Below are 18,363 nucleotides of genomic sequence, written 5' to 3'. Positions count from 1 at the left end.
AATATTGCTTTACTTGCTAAAAACTCAAAGTTGCCTAAGATTGTCATGTTTCCTAAGCACAAGAGGACAACAAACACAATTTACAACAGGTATATATACCTTTTGTGAAACAGTGCCATGCACTGATCTATCTGTAAGCTGAACAAACTCTACATCCAGAAACAGGATACATCAAAGTGGTGCAGATTAATTTCAAGGTGGTGCAGATTAATTTTTCTGGGCATAGCACATCCTAAACTAGTTTATAGGATCTCAGTTTATATTGCTGGTTTGTGCAGTCCTGCGCTATCTTGTTTGGTGTTGTCTCTGCAGTCTAAACACCTTTCTGTATTAAAAGCTAAATAAATACTGAAAGTCTTTCCACAGCTGTAAATAACATTCTAAATAAAGCCCTAAAATACATTAATGCACAATGAGAGCATATGTATGACAGTATGCAAATATGTGGAAATTCTTAACCTTTTAACCATGCATATTATTTGCATGTTTATTGAATGATACCTATACATAATAATTGTGTTGGTTATCATAGACATATTTAATAATTCATGTTGGAAGGGATGTCTGTCCCCTTTGTCTGTTCCAAATGTCCACTTAAAGCAGCATGAAGTTTAAGATTTGATCAAGATGCTTAGGGTCTTAGGTCAGTCAAACAAAAAAAAAGTAAATACAGTTCAAAATACTTACTTCCATCAGTATCAATGCAAGGTTCTATAGGTGTGGGAATGAATCAAAGTAAAGTTTCAGTGCTTAGATAGTAATGTTTTAATTGCAGGCATCCTAATGCTTTTGGGATTTCTCATCCAATTTTAACTTCTACATAGCAATTATTGTATGTTCTTCAGATATTGTTTTGAGTGCTTATAAATTACATTTCAGGCACAAAAATCAAAACAAAGGTTTTCTAGTTGATCCTTAAATAACAACATGATATTATTTTAATATTTAAGAATTCATATAAATAATGTGTTTTATGACGATTCTGCAAATACTAAAATAACCTCTTTCAGTCATTTTTGTCATTTTGGCAAGTTTTGTCTTGCATAAATGATTCCCCCTATTAGTAATCATTACAGTTTTCTTGTTTGCTTGGCTCTCCTGATGTTTGTCCCTGTCCTAATTGGAATTTGCTCAGCAGGCAGTTTTTTATTAGTTTTTCTAGTTACACAAAAAATATATCCTTTTTTTTTAATCTGAAATTTCATCTCATATATAAAAAAAAACAGAAAGGAGGATGAGCCAGAATGACATGATGGATGAGCTTATGCATTGTTGTCACTTAAATCTCAAGGAATAAAATGAAAGATGAATACTATAATTAAATTTTGTAATTGGTAAACCTATCTGATGTGCCTGCGAGCATAATATTAGAAAGTAGTGTCTGTATATATTTAACTTTCCTAATCTTTCATTTTATCCAATTATAATGAAGAAATGCTAACTGTAAGAATGAAAAAATAAAGGAAAAAGTAGCTTTATTTCTGTTTCCTAATAATTTGTGATTCCAGCCTTCTAACAATTCTATAAAGTTTGCTCATTCTTAAACTGGAGCTAGAGAAAATGAGTTCCAAAGGATGTCAATAGCTGTTCTGTTTTTACTTCAGTGAAAAATAATAGAATAAAATAATAAAATAAAATTTAAAATTAATTCAAGCTACCTACCTTTGTGGACCAAATAAGTATGAAGAAATGTAGACAGCCAAAAAAAAGTATTTTTTGAAATTAATTTAGCAGTATAAAAAATCAGACTCTTATTAAAAAATCTATTCTTCAGCAGTAACTTTATTAATTTGTTATTTTTATAAAATAGATGTCAATTCTTCAAATAAGGTTTCACTTTCAAATTTTAGGTCATGTAATATTTTCAGGATGATGATATAAAATTGCAATATTTGCTGTTTCCACAATCTTGTACAAATTTTTCTTAAGCTTGTCATCTTGCATGGCAGTGATTCATAATAGACTGCACAAAAATCTATTTGTATACTTAGTATAGCTACCATTACTCAAGTTAATCGCTTGATTATCATAAACAATAACAGTGGACATGAAAAAGACCAAGGCACTCAGTCCTTGCTTTGACTTGATCTTTTGGTAATATCAGACTTTAGGAATCACAGGCTTCCCAGATGAGATGAAATATCTGGAACAAGGAAGGCTTACCTTTTATACATGAGTAACAACTCACTTAAATTGATGAGTTGCACCCACAAGTCCTGAGGAAGATGATTGAGGGAGATGTATGTTATTACAAGACAAATCCTAATTGTCTTTGAAAGGTCATATTTTTAGGGAGAACTGTTTTTTGTTTACCTTAACTTTATTAAGGCTGTGACTTGTCCTCCCACAATGTCCTCACAGACATTCTGGCAATGGATAGATTAGACAAGTAAACATTAAATTGGACTGAAAATGGCTAAACGTCTAGGGTCAGAGAGTTGTGACCATTGTCTCAGTTTCTAATTGGAGGCTGGTCGACCAGTGGTGTTCCTTGAGGTAGATACTGAAGACCATGATAGTACTCGAGGAATGATTTTCTATTGGTGTTTTATGGAAAAATGTCAGGACAACGGCACTTAGGAAAACTTTGAACTACATTGAGTCTGTGAATTATTGCCTGGATTAAGGGAAAGTGGAGTAGGGAGTCATCTTGTTTTATGAAAACACTGAAGTATATCTTTAAATAGGAAGTTGGCATTATTCTCTCTAGTAAATGTATGATACATGAAAGGAATTCAAAGGGGGAATCAAGAAGTTTCTTCCAATTATTTTATTCTCTTTGGGATATGTTTATTTTTATGATTTATTCATATGTTCACTACATTTCAGTGATTGTTTCTGATTAAAGTTCAGTAGATTTTTTTTCCACTACAGAATCTGGTTTTTTTTCCTTTTTTTTTTTTTTATCCCTAGAACTCATTCTGATGAAATACTTCAATGCCAAAGCTTTCTGTAAAATCTCTTTTATAACTTCTTAAATGTCATCATACACCATATAAAGTTTTCTTCCCTTGTGGATTTTTTTTGGACAATGTACACACACAAACTAAATCTATACTATCTTGCTGAGTGAAGTATAGGATGGGAAAGGCACATTTATGTCTGTAAGTAGGGTGAAAATAATTGATTGTTTTAACTTTAGTTTTTATATAGCATTATATTTCCAAAATGATATTTCTAAACGTTTATTTCCAAAATGATATTTCTAAACATTTCTTTACTGATATATGTTAACAGAAATAAATAGTTAATTTGTGTGTGAGGGGGTGACATATATCCAGAAATCTTTTATTCATTAATTAAAAATTCACTCCTGTACAGATTTTAATTGGAAAGAAAAACAGAGGGGACGAAAAGAAAAGGTGAAAAAAAGGGAAAATAAGGGAAAAAAAGGAAAAAAACGAAAAAGAAAGGAAGAGAAGAGAATGAAATAAAAAAAGAAGAAAGAAGAGAAAAGAAGAGAAAAAAAGAAAAAAAAGGAAAGAAAAGGAAAGAAAAGAAAGGAAAGGAAAAGAAAAAAGAAAAGAAATTAAAAGAGAAAAGAAAAGAAAAAAGAAAAGAAAAGAAAAGAAAAGAAAAGAAAAAAAAAGAAAAGAAAAGAAAAGAAAAGAAAAGAAAAGAAAAAAGAAAAGAAAAGAAAAGAAAAGAAAAGAAAAGAAAAGAAAAGAAAAGAAAAGAAAAGAAAAGAAAAGAAAAGAAAAGAAAAGAAAAGAAAAGAAAAGAAAAGAAAAGAAAAGAGAAAGAAAAATGATAATCTTTAGAAGAATGAGTCTTTGTCCATCAAAACCATTGTCCAGGAATCAAAATCACCTTGGGAAGTTATAGAAGTTCATTCTTTAGCCTTGCAGCAAGAACTGTGCTCCACAACACACCACCATATGTAGTAGCATGATATAGCTTCAGGACAAGACAGATGCAAAGTCGGACAAAAGTGAGTTTGTCACCTCCTGGTGACAAAGGTCAGAGAAGGACTACGAACCTGGAGTTAAGTGCAGCCCCTGTGGCAAGGAGCAGAAGGCAAATGGCTGGAGATCCCAAATGTAGTTTCTCACTGTTCATTACAGTGTTGTGATTCTCCCAGAAGTCTGACCCGGGCTTATACAGTTGCACTACATCAGAGATGACCTTGAACACTGGTAGCTAAAATTCTGTTTGGGGGTGGCATTTGCAGAGCAAGATTACAGAGAAAGATTTTTACAGCCTGGACAAGTAATCAGAGCCTGTTGGCACTCTCAGAGCTCTGACTGATTCCCCGTTAGCAGCGAGTATTGTGTAAAATGTAGAATAAGGATCTTCGCTGTCTGTTGTCATACTGTAACTGATATGTTTCCATTGGATTGTTAAGTAATTGCCTGTGAATAGGTGATCACTGCTATTTTGTTGTTTTATTAGAATGATACTTCACTAGTAGAGTAGTGAAAAGGCCCTGCTGCCACTGGCTTTGTCCTGGGACAACCAAGACAACTCATGTGTGGCTGACTGCTGTGATGGAGGGCTTAAGGACTGTATATCCATACTATGCTGAAGGGGCATCTAGAGTTTAAGCCAGGATATCTTGGGAGATTTGAAAAGGTATTTTACAGCTCTGAGGAACTGAGTTCAGCCCAACGTATCCAGGTATGATCTTCATGACCATATTAGTAGTTGAGAGCAAACATCTGGGGGATCACTGTTACTCAGGCTTAAATAATAGTGATAAAGGAGAAATAAAAGCAAAAAATACTCAGAATTTTATCAGTGGCTTTAATAAGGAAAAAATACAAAACTTTGGAAATATATATGATTAATTATTAAGGGCTAATAGACTTCCTCAGGTTCTCAGTTTCATATCAAGCCTTTCTTATGACAGAAGAAAATTGCAAGAAAACAATGGATATGATAAGTGCTAAGCAAAGCTGCCTGAGGAATACAAAGAATCAGGAAAGCTTTGGTATCTCAATAACTTTCATAAATATTTACTTCAGGAGGATTTTTTAAAGGTTTTTTTTTTTGTCTGTGTTCAAAAGGAAAATATAGTAATAATAGTAGTTTCCAGATTCCTTTTAACAATTTAATGCACTGAATTTCATGAGGAATTTTGTTATTTCCTTTGACACAACTATGCAATAAGTAGAAATAATCCTTTTTATATCTATTTTATATATATATTATATGACATGCAGTGAAGATAGAAACAATAACCTGCTATCTGTCAGAAGTCAAAGTATTGCTTATGAAATAACATACTTTATTTAATGAAACTGTCACAGAAGCCTGACACCACAGTAGCACGCAACTGTGGCACTATTTAGTTTTGTGCTTCTAGGGAGGGGGTAAAGAGATGAGGGGTGGGAAATGCTGTTGTTTACAATCACAAAAGTATCTGTGTGCCAAAGAAAAACTAAAACATCTACTGAGAATCTGAAAAATATTAAAAGAATGTGTTCCCACTTTCAACTACAGAACAAGGAAATAAAATACTTTTCTAATATTTTCTATTATTCATATTTACCTACAAAGTTTGGAGGCAATCAATAATGATTGAATGAACTTACATGGCTTTAGGTCATTTAAATATATATGTTTTGATCAGGTAAGAAATACCCTCCTCCAAAATCAGCAACACACTGATGAATAAGTCCATTATTTAAGCAACAGACTAGTTGAAACCCTACTTTGTTCTAATTTTTCAAAACACACTATCTCATCTGAAATTTCTGTTTTCATCCAGCATCCCTGAGGTTTTCTCCAAACTAATCTACTCTTCCACTCCTGAGTACTTCTTTAACCCTCAGCTCTTCAGTTTTGAACCAGCTTCTCGTCCTGTGTTTTTTGTGTACATCTTCATAACAGCAAATATGCTTTTCCCCATGTTCAGTCCTTGCAGCTTGATTTTCTCATATTCTTTGTCTCTAGTCCATCATTGCTTCTCTAGTGTTTACTGGTAGCACTGAATGACAGGCAGGTAAAGTAAAAGAAGAAAATTGCTTTTTTTGTTTGTTAGCACCTTTGTTTTTTTGCATTTACATAACAAGAAAACAAGATAATCAGACTCATGTATGATGTGCATACTTAATTTTTAATATTTATTGAAACATGATAAAAAGCACAATGCAAGTATAAATATACACATGCACATGCAAATATACATATGCATCTACATATACAGACATGTACATTCAAAAGTTTTCTAAGGGTATGAACTCTGTATCTATGCCAGTGTTCAAAATATAAATAGATGTATATTTATACTGCTTTTTGGAAGTATTCATATAATATTTTTTTTCAAAATAATACTTCTCTAAGTAAAATTCTGTGTGATAAGTGATGGCATACACCAGTGCACAATGGCTAAATATCAATATAAAACTTTGAACAACACATTTTCATAATTAATTTGATTTCACATTCTTTAAAAGATTGTCTTACACACCCTAGTATAAGAACATTTCCAGGCACCTCAAGGGCCTGGAGGTGGAAGGTATAAGATTTAAATGTCTTTAAGTCTACTTTTTATTAGCCCTGAATTTTGTATCATATGAAAATCAACTTCAGGTAAGTAATCACATGCCACAAAGTTTCATTGATACACTTTACATGTTTGATAAACAAAACGCCTGAACTTGTAAATACCAAAAGATGTCTATATATCTTCTCAAGCACAAAGAATGCTTTTTGTTTTGTTGTGGTGTTGTTTTGATTCTTTTGTTTTGTTTTTTTCCCTCTTGATTTCCCTTCTGGTACTTGTTTATCCTTAGTTACCTTTGCAAATGTACCCTCATGTTTTACACAATGTTCTTATAGTGGTAGAAAGAAATAGAGCAGGTTGTTTTTTTAGAAACTAGGATGCTCATGCTGTGACTTGATGACATGCAATTAATATATTTCAAAGAAATTTTTAAAAAATATTTTGTAATGGAAGTTATTAATTCAAATAAATTCCATTAATTCTATTAAAATATTATGTATCCATGGAGAAGCAGTGAGAAGGAGGTGAAAGAGAGTACATGATGAGTTTATACATAGCATACATGTAGTGTTAGTGCTATGATAATAATGTCTGTAATTCCTAGTTTAGTTTCCTCTCTATTTTATTCTGGGGTGGGGGAAGGGCGGCATGAGCCATGCTGTAAATGTCTGATTGACTCTCATCTGTCTTATTTAATGTAGCAATGGAACTCTTGACAAAAATGGTCAAAAATATAAAAAAAATAGATGGGTTGAGGCAATAAATGGTAGCACATCATGTTGTATGCAGATAATATGGTATTGATAGCGAAGTCAATTGTTAACCTAGTCTGAACAGTATATTCAATATGAATCCTGATTGCCCTGAAGATCAATATAGACAAATCTATATCCAAGGTGACAGCAATGTGAAGTATCAAATTTGAGTGGTTTTCACTTTTAGATTTTAAATAAAATATATGTCAAAACAAATGTAAATACACAAGGGCTTTTTCTTTTGCTTAATTTGGTGATGCTACACAGTTCACTTACATTCCTTCCCTTGCTTTCAAGAAAATGTACAAAATGAGAGAGTGCTGAAAACAGAATGGCACAAAATCAAGTTTCTTTGTTTCTAGTGCAAGAAAGATTGATGCAGTTTTCAAAGTCACCTTCCCATGATTTTTATATTTGTTATGGCTGCCTTGTCTTGTCTGCTTCTCAAAAATTGTCAAAGATTATTAAAGATTATATCTGAGAAAAAGAAAGTGGTCTCTGTTCACTGTTAGATAAGACTAGGATGGGCTGTCCCTTTTTGAGCGATCTCACTGGGCATTTGTGCCTCAGGGCATAACATGTCACCTTCATACCTATATATATCACTCTGTGCTTATAACACACATTCTGAATTTCAAATGGATCATCAATCTCTTTACAGATAGTGAAGATGCATTTAGTAACTACTGAAAAATCTTATTTATCCTAAGAGATAGGGAATGTAGAATAGGCTAGCACAGAAAGATAAGTGCAGCTTTTAAGTGATCATGGATCATATTTAATCCTTTCTGCAAGGGTTAAATTTTTCTTTACTAAAGGTTTGTGAGACTACCCATATGTCAATAGGGAAAGGTTTATATCTGGTAGAAATCTACCTAGTGGTTCACTTGAAAAATGTATCTAAAAAATATCTCCTATTAATGATAAATATGGTTTTGCTGATTGAGTTAGAAAGAACACTAACTGAGCTCTAAAATTATGCTTTTCTCCTTCACAAAGCTTTCTATACTCAACGGCCCAATAGAGAGGTCCTCACCTGTGTTCCTGACTGGTGCACATTGCTTAGGGTGAGACCTGTTTAACTATATCCATGCTGATGGAAGACAGTTATCACTGAATCTCTACTGGGTACCATGTCGGACCACTGTGAGCTGAATCCTTAGAGATAAAGAACATTCAAAAAACCCTGTGTGTGCCTTAGGATAGTTTCAGAAGTCTGCCTGTAGAATTGGGAGCCTATTCGCATTTACCTGTACCTTTAAGTTTAAAGGCAGAGGTGGCACTAGAGTAGTGCAGAAAATGTATTTAAAGATACTTTGCTGGAGTTAAGATGAACTTCTCATATTAACTGGAAACAAATTTAAAACTTACTGAAAACTAATGTCATATCTTAAGATCATGTATTGAATAATGACAAGCTGTTTCCCATATAACTGAGATATATGGAAACAAATTAAAAATTGAATGGAATTGAGTAAATCTAGTAAAGTTTTACTCAACAAAATAAAAAAAATACTAAAGAATGTAAGACATTGCAAATGAAGTAAATTAAGAAATAAATATTCACTTGCAAAAAATTTTCACTTGAGCACCCTATCAGTTACAATTGCAAAATAATTGAGATACAAGGTGTTTGGAGTTTGCATGGCAAGGTTTTAGTAGGAGGGGGATACAGGGGTGGCTTCTGTAAGAAGCTTCTGTAACAAGCTGTAAAAAGCTTCGTGTATGTCTGATAGAGCCAATACCAGTTGGCTCTAAGAGACACATTGATGATCAAGGCTGAGTGAAATAGAAATGGTGGTAGTACCTCTGGGATAACATAGTTAAGAAAGCAAAGAAAAAACAATGGCTTTTACAGCCAGAGAGAGGAGTGGAAGATGTGAGAAACTTTCCAGACACCAAGGTCAGTGAAGGAGGGGGAGGAGGTGCTTCTTGAGCTTGAGAAGACATTCCTATGAAGACTGTGGAGAAAATCATGGTGAAGCCGTCTGTCCCCATACAGCCCATGGTGGATGACAGGTAGTAGAGATTTCACCTGCAGCCTGTGGAGAACACCATGCGAGAGCAGGTGGAGACATCTGAAAGAAGTTGTGACTCAACCCTTTGGGAAGATCAGTCTGGAGCATGGTCCTGACAGCACCTGCAGATCCATGGAAAAAGCAGCTCACATTGGAGCAGGTTTGCTGCCAGGACTTGTGACTGTGTGGCACCCACGCTGGAGCAAGGGAAGAGTTTGAGGAGTCCTCCAGCTGAGGAAGAAGCATCAGCAGAAACAATATGAAATAAACTGACCACAATGCCTTTTTTTCCATTTTTTTTTTTTTTTAATCTGCCTATGGTGGGAATAGGTGAGACCTGTCTGTGTTCTTAACTCAACCATGAGTTGAGTTACCCTTTTGCTACATTTTCTCTTCCCTTTCCAGCTGAAAAGGGGGAGTGATAGAGTGGCTTTGGTGGGCTCCTGACCTCCTGCCAGGGTCAATCCACCACACAAGGCCACTGTTTATAACAATATAAGGAAAATTTGAAATACTCATGTTAAATCTGTACAGAATGGCTCCCTCACCAGCATGAAATGCTGATTGTTAAATAATAATCCTTAAAAGAAAAATGAATTCAGGGACCAAAAATAGAACATAACAAGTAAATTAATTTTGAAACTGTTTTATAACTGCAAGATTTTAATCTCAATCTTCTTTAGATATACTCTCACACACAGATGTGTTACACATTAAATATATTACACAAAAAAATACTAGTTTCAAATATACTCTGGAAAATACTAAGAAAACAATTAAAACTTTTCCCTTTCATTCTTTCCCCTCTTTTTGGTAGCTTTTGCTACTCAGGTTTTTTATTTTGTTTTTTTGTGTTGTGGGGTTTGTTTTTGTTTTTTTCAAACTGAAGACATCATGAACACAAAACATGTACATATGTGTGTGTGTGTATAAACTGCATGTCTGCAGTTATAACTCTTCCTTTTTCCAGTATAATAATATACCACTCAAGTCAGAAAACATGAATGGCTGGCTGCTTGCTTGGGTACTGTCAGAGTTTAAACATTTTTCTCTCATTTAAATGTTTATTAAGAAGATTTCTCCCCTATGTATCAAGTTTTAGATTTTATTAAAGAGGACCTAATGTCCTAATATTCAGGACACTCAGTGAGAATGAAGAAGACATTTTCAAGCTTTTCTGAGAGTTTTGTTGGAACTATTCCACTTTAAAAAAAAATAAAATATAATCCTGCCTTCCAGTTCAATGAGGACTGTCAGATGTCAGCTGCATACTTGAAGTGATTTTGGCAGAATGAAGACGGCATAGTGTTTCCTACAAGAGTGTCACAAATTCTAGACCATGAGCTGGTTAGATTCTGTTATTGAAAATTTCATATAATATTTCCAGGTACAGCTTGATGTCTGATTTAATTTTCTTCATAAAGGTCATTGTTTTATTATTTTAATTTCTTATTGACAGAGCATGTTATTTGTTTCATGACCTATTCTATCTTTGAATGCTGCTAAATCATATCATGGATGAAATATTAGATAGAATGATAATACTGTATGGTAAAAAAGGAATTTGGGATTTATATTTTTGTTGCGTTTTTTATTGGTTTTTCTTTCCTCCTTTTTCATCATCTAACCTTGATCACAAGATGGAAAAACTAATTCAGCAAAGTGTACTTGAAGTTTACATACACTCCCAGGCAGGGAATGGATAAAAAAGCCAGACCTGTAAGTGTTTAGAAATTTGGCAGTTTATAAATACAAGTCTGCCAAGTATCCTACCTATTTTATGATATTTTGAATTTTTTCAGCTGTGGAATGGTACTGTGAATGTGAATCTGAGAACATTAATCACTGGTGCCACGAAATATATGTATTCTGACTTTTGTTATAAAGATCCACTCAGCCTTGTGCATCTTTCCTGACTGCGTTAGAAAAACTGGAAGTAAATGAATGCTGACATAACTGTGATAAATCATTTAGCTCTATTGCTAAGAGAAATTGACAGTGGTATAAATAGACTTTATAAATTCTACATATTCTCCAGACTCTATCCAATAAATATGCCCTCAGTAAAAATATGTGTACTTACATTTTGATTGCTTACTTACAAATTGTATTTTTTATCTGCTTCAGTCAGTGACTTTAAAGCAGAAACTGTGGATTATTTTACACTTTACATATTCATTATTTATTTGTTTGTTTGTTTATGGCCCTACAATTTCAAAGTAAATGGCACGGAAGTGTCTGTACTGTGCTACAGCCATTTTAACCAAGTATTTAGGCAAATACTGAAAAGCTTGGCTGACACACCCAAAAGAAAACATTCTTCAATCAATATTAGATGGTTGCACGTAAAGAGATAAAGAAAATTATATTTTTCTTTTTCTTGGATTATGGTGCTTTTTACCTCTGTCCCTCTCTTTCTCTCTGAAATTGGAGAATTTTCTTATTACTTCAAACTGGAAATTCTGTGAAGAGAAGGGTAGGGTACGGAAAGAAAGGGAAGGGAAAATGCTTATGGAGATTTAGTCACATGAACCTTCGTAACATAAGGTTTTTGAAAACTTCCCAGCTGATACAATATTTTGCAATAGATAACTGTTGGAGAGGGTTCAGAGGAGGATGATTAGAGGGCTGGAGCACCTGCCCTATGAAGAGAGCCTGAGGGAGCTGGGCTTGTTCAGCGGGGAGAAGAGAAGGCTGCGGGGGGACCTCATTGCAGCCTTCCAGTACCTGAAGGGAACACACAAACAGGAGGGGAATCAACTTTTTGAAAGGGTAGATAATGGCAGGACAAGGGGAAATGGATTAAAACTAAAGGAAGGAAAGTTTAGATTAGATATTAGGGGGAAGTTTTTTACAGAGAGAGTGGTGAGGTGCTGGAACAGGCTGCCCAGAGAGGTAGTGGATTCCCCGTCCCTGGAGGTGTTCAAGGCCAGGTTGGATGGGGCCCTGGGCAGCCTTGTGTAGATCCAGGCCTGAGGTTGGTGTCCCTGCCTGTGGCAGAGGGGTTGGAGCTCTATGATCCTTGGGGTCCCTTCCAACACAGACCATTCTATGATTCTATGATTTTATAGCTATAAAACTCATAGCTTATCATCCTACTCTAGCTAAGACTCAATGCAACTTCAAAGCACTTAGAAGGGTAAGTTTAGGTCATCTCAGGAGCCTCTTCAGTAACCAAAATTGTGTGTACAGTATGTGCAAATAATATCTCTGTGAAATTAATTCATTATTTTACTCAAGGTCTAATAAAATCATCAAAACCAAATTGCAGACCAAAAAATTCTTATCTTATTTTTTCTTACCTAAAAAATTCACGTCATTATAATCCTCTCTGTTAAATGAGTCTTATGTCTTCATGCATGTTCTGAAGTTATAATAGAACAAAACTATGTTCCACTGTATTCTAGTGATGTCAAGAAAACAGAAAAAAATTGAAGAAAACATCTGAAAATGTATTTTAGCACTTTTCTTGTTTTCATTTCACCATATACTATATTTTTTATACATTCATTTTCATATTTCTTCCTTGCCATTACAATTCAGATTCTATGTGGTTTTAATGAGAATCTTCTTCAGGTTAAAATTCTATGGGTTTGGATATCTTTACAGATATAATAAAAAAGAAGAATACATTGTCTGAATAAAAGAACCTATTTTAAAACTACACATCAGGATTCAATAAATAATCTAAATGCTCAAAACAAATGAACAAGCAAATCTTTCTATCTGGTGCCCTGTACTTTCATTAAATTATGTATTATTTATGAGTAGGAGATGAGGTCTTTTCCCTGGTGGATTAATTAGTGCAAATGGCTGGTTTTGTAAACTATGATTTTTTTATTATTCTTTTAGATCAAGCAATGCCTCATTTAATGTTACATTTTTTACTAAGTATAAGACTTTCTTAACAAAGCTGGACAAAAAAATATAAATCGTACATAATTTCAAGAGCTTTGAGAATTTCTTGCACATTCAGAAACTATATTAGATTTTATGTAGAAACCCATTTATCCAGGTTTTAGGAACGATTTAATTCTTTCTTAGAACTGAACTGACAGGTGTCAGTCCAAAAATTTATAGCTGGGTGGTAGTCAAAGGGTTAATCAGTTATTAAATTAAATGAGGTCATATTTATTTCTTTCAGCTCATAAATTCTATATTTCTATACAATAAAGAGAAGGCCTTTTGACATATGAAGTAGTAAAATAAGCTGGAATGTTGATCATTAAAATACAAACCAAACCAACACAAAAAAACCCACAAAACAAACCAAACAACCAAATAAATAAAACCCCCAAAAAAACCCACCAGAAATAGGCTTTGAGTCTCATTTTTCATACTTCTACATAAACTTCTTCAGTAGCTGGTATGTATATGTACGTGACATTTAATATATTATCTGAGTTATTTCTCTGTCTGAAAAAGAATGGAGCAGACACCTTGCTTTTTGATATATGTGGACATGATAGACATGATATATAGTTGTGTCTACAGTAAATTCAGTTCAGTATCTGGATGAGAATAGAGATCATTATACTTCAAGAAAACAATCCATACCATATCCCTTTCCTAAGAGAACACATTTCTTGCTCTCTTTACTGCCCTCCTTTCAAAGTCAGAATTTAGTCTGGTCACAAAACCAATAAATGTTTATTAGCAAGACACTCCTCCCGGGCACTGGCTTTCCTCCACTGCCTTTTTCTTGATTTTTGTAGTAGGATGTTTCCCTTCAGGCTTCTGAGAATAGCAGTGGTATTTCATTTTTTTAAAGTTACTTCCTCTCTTAAGCTCACTGGTTTTGTCTCATGCCTTTGATGTCATTTAAACCGGTGTACACTGAATGACACGAAACTTCATTTAAAACAAAATAAAATAAAGATAGTGCTGGGATTACTCTGATTCAGGAGTTGACTTTTTCTGTTATTAATATAAAGTTTCATCAATGTGTTAAAATAATTTTGAATCTTTAAAACATGAAAGGATTCAGAACGCGATACTGGGAAATGCATTGATGGAAATTAATCTATTTCTGGCATAGAATTTCACCAATTTTAAATTCAGAAATGATCCAGGGAATTTTCTATAATCTCTGCTCTCACAGGCAGTTTAGTATGCAAACTTCAATGAGACTCCTTAGGCAAATAAAGCTTTGAGTACTGTGAATTATGTCAATACAGATAAATAAAAGAAGGACAGTATTTGTTCTTTAGCTTTGAGGCCAAGAGAAATTATTTTACTTCAGTCATATGATATAGCATTGGCTGGGTCTCTTCCAGATCTCATAGAATGTGCTTCTATACACGTATGCATGCACATACACAGATTATTTTCCAGTTTTAAATATCTGAAATGTTTTAAGGTCTGTGTTGGAGCTGTCCAGACTGATACTTCACCAGACTGTCCTGGTTTTGGTCAGGATGGAGTTAATTTCATTTGTAACAGCGGATGGAATGCTGTGTTTGAGAGTTAAAATGGGAGTAGTGCTGATAACACCCTGATGTGTTAATTGTTGTCAGACAGTCAAGGACTTTCTCAGCTCTTCATGAGAAAGGAGGGGCGAAGCCGGGACAGGTGACCCAACTGGCCAAAGAGAGTATTCCACGCCAATTACGTCCTGCCCAGGATATCGGGGGCTGACAGGAGGAAGGCCTGGGGCGGCTCCGGGACGCGCGGTTCTTGGGGGACGGTCGGGTTCCGGGATAGCTCTGGGTGGCAGGGCCTGAGTTGTGGGTTTGGTGAGAAACTGCATTGTGTATCAACAGCTTCATATATTTTTGCTCTAGAGTCCTGTTAGCATTGTTATATTGTATCTTTCTGTTATCCTTATCCCAACCCACAGGCCTCTTCATTTCTTGATTTTGGGGTTATTTGCCCCTTCCTTTTCTCTTCCCTTACCTCTCACCCCCCCACACTTCCCTTTTCCCTGCTCTTTTCCTTTAAGGAGCAGGCAGCTGCGTGGATCTCGGCTCTCAGCTGGGGTGAAACCACGACAATGACACAGAAGATATCGCTGGGGATAGAATGAGGGCATGTAGAGATGCCAGAGTGAGCAAAGTATGATAAAATACTTTTGGAAGACTGGGAACTCGAACCAGACCAATGTTGTCTGTACTACATATTGGGAGCGTTACTTGGTACATGCTGCCCCCCGAATCTTATTAAGATGACTTCTACAGTTATCAGTCCAATTTGTATCAGAGAATGTTTTAACAAGCTGTATGAACAATCAGTGGTCGAGAGGAGTTTGCTTTTGGCCTGATTTTGTGTGTGTGTATGTATATTGTATGCTGCTACTACCTACTAGGTAACTTAATACGAGATGTACATTTCAGTTGATTATTGTAAAGTAGAATCTTACTCCACCATTTACTCTTGAAGTTACTTTAAAAGCATATGATAAAAGAATGACACAAACACATTTTTCCACAACTACACGATTGCACAGTTGAATTTATTCTAACCCTTTCATTTAATTCCAGAAAGATTTTAAGAAAAGATAACTAATAAACAATATTGATGATAGCTGGAAAGGTAAATGTCTGGAAAAGTTATAAAGAGCTGAAATGTTAGCCAATCTCTGGCAATGATGCCAGGCTGACCTATAATGCATCTCATTTGTTGTATACTTATACAAGAGTGATGTTTCAGTTAGTACCATCAAGGAAGTAAAAATCCTTTATTTAGTTGTATTGACACTGGGTACAAATCCAACATATTTTCAAACTTTTTTTTCCACTAAAAAAGACAATGTCTCACTACTCTTGTAGTAAAGAACTTAATGTTATTCTCCAGATTGTTTTTTGTTTTGTCTTGCTTTAATTATTTATTGTATTTTCTTTGTTTCCTTCTCCAAATTTGTCAGTATATGTCCTCAAATAAAATGATGGCTTTCAAAATAGTACTCCCTAATCTTAATTTTTATTTGCATGAAGAAAATGCCATGTATCATGGTAACAGTATTTTATCTTTTTGTCCGTATAATGGAAATATCATCCAAAATACAAATTATTCAGTACTTTTCATATTTCCCTTTGCTGAGTTTCTTTAAACATAACTCATTTCTGTAGAAAAGACAATAAAAAAAACCAAACCCTCAAACCTTTTAGAACTGGAAATTAGTAGGAAATTCATTTTTAAATAGCACTAATTTTAGTTTATTTTATATTTTTATTCTCATATTCCTTATAACATTTTTAAGGGCTTTTTTTCCCCTGTAGGAAAGAGCTGTATAAACTGGTAAACACAGGTTTTCAGGGTAGTAAGGGTTTACAAGCTCTGTCACTGATTTGTTACACTTGATTATAAAAGTATAAAGAAAGATAAACCTATTATGTCCTCTGAGAAATAATTCTGAAAGAGCTCCTTGGTTTAAATTTGGTGTAGTTCTATCAGTTTCTTGGGGAGATGATGATTTTTGGTATTAATGTGCAACATCTGATGACAGTGCAGTTATTTCTTATGCAGGTAACATTATAATTGTTTTATTGATTAAATGAGAATGTTTGTGTATGAAGGTCCTTAAAAGCCTAAAAATTCTAAATTTATTGGCTGATTTTCCAAAGTATGAGCTTTTCCAAAGTATCAGGTGTTGATCATCCATCTATTTTTTAAATTATTAGCATTTTAGAAGAAGACTTGGTGTGCCATTCTGATCAGAAAGATAGGAGCTTCTGATCCCTTAAGATTTTTATTACAGATACTAAAGAAAGAAACACTGTAATCTCTGTACAGAGGAGACATGCAAACTACATTTTGTGGATTCCCCTCCCTCTTCCCCTCAGTTCAGTTCAACGTGTTATTCCTATGGTGTTTAGAATTCTTATCAAGACCAATATCCCTTCTTCTAGGACCCATGTAAACACACATGACAAAACTTAGGCTTTTGCTCAAAAATCTTATTCTATAAATGTGAGACATTGCCCATAATTTATTGATAGTGCCTTGTCCAGGCAGATGCTCAATGTTTGTTTTGTCTTTGTCAGAGATTGGTTGGGGTTTAATTCTGGCTTTGGAAAATTTTTCTTGGCTTTCATGAGATTCTTGTTTATTTGTTTGCTTTTAAAATAATGATTTCTTTCTGAGGTTAAAGCAAAAGTTGGGGTTTTTTTGGGGGGGAAAAATCCAACCAAACAACCAAAAAACCCTCAAACTAAGGCAATCCAAAATCCAATGAAAATGTTCTGCAGGAAAGGAAAGTAATACTGTTTGGCCACGTTTATAATTAGAAGGGTCATCAAAACAGGTCTTTATACCCTGGCTAAAACCTAAAAATACCAGTCATTTGCCTGTGAAACGTCTGCTTTACTGAATGAAGGAGAGATTATATTCAATTACCACTTCTACACCATGAATGTATGGACTGAAGTTCATGTTACTGTGAAGATAAACCTGCAAAACATTTTACTTCCAAACTGAAGTCTGTGTCACTAATTCAAGGTCCTAAGTCAAATACTGAATCTTTCATGCAACAGTAAATCAGAAAACATGTGGAAAGAAGATTTGTGATTGACAGCCAAGCAGTCAAAGTAAATATCGGTGGTGAGGAGTGTTTTAGAAGGGGGAAGAGCACTGGTGCCACTTTAGGGCTTATACTTGAGATTGTCTTTTTGGATAAACAGTTTCACCACTTTCTCTGGAAAAACCAGAATGAACTCTCACTTTTATAATATGGTGGAACCTTATTTTTTTTTTTTCCCCCTTCCCCCCTGCCCCGAAATGTATCATTTCTAGAACATTCCCCTTTCTTTTTTTCCTCTTTCTCTCTCTTTTAGGGAATTTTCACAGCTGTCACCTTGCATGGAAATAGCATAACGAATAGACTGCAGGTTGGACTGGAGCAGGTGGATAAAGAGAAGGATGGAGGAAAAGATTTGAATCTGAACGTGATACTGAGAGGACTCCAAGAACAAAACTGTCTGTTAAAGCCAGGAGGATTTGTAAAGATGTGATTCTCCTTGACAAATGCAGCTTGAAATGGGAGATATTGAACAGACACACAGATCTTTTATATTTCATGTTAGTGTAAATTAAGAATTGATTTTCTTTCACTTGTCTTTTCTAAACATCTCTAACTATGCAGTCTTTATCAGATGCTGTAAATAAATACGTCATTTGCATTTTACTATAACCTTGTAAGTTAAAG

Source organism: Gallinula chloropus, assembly GCF_964237585.1.
Source record: "Gallinula chloropus genome assembly, chromosome: 1".
NCBI lineage: Eukaryota > Metazoa > Chordata > Aves > Gruiformes > Rallidae > Gallinula > Gallinula chloropus.
Note: the sequence above shows the minus strand (reverse complement) of the source record.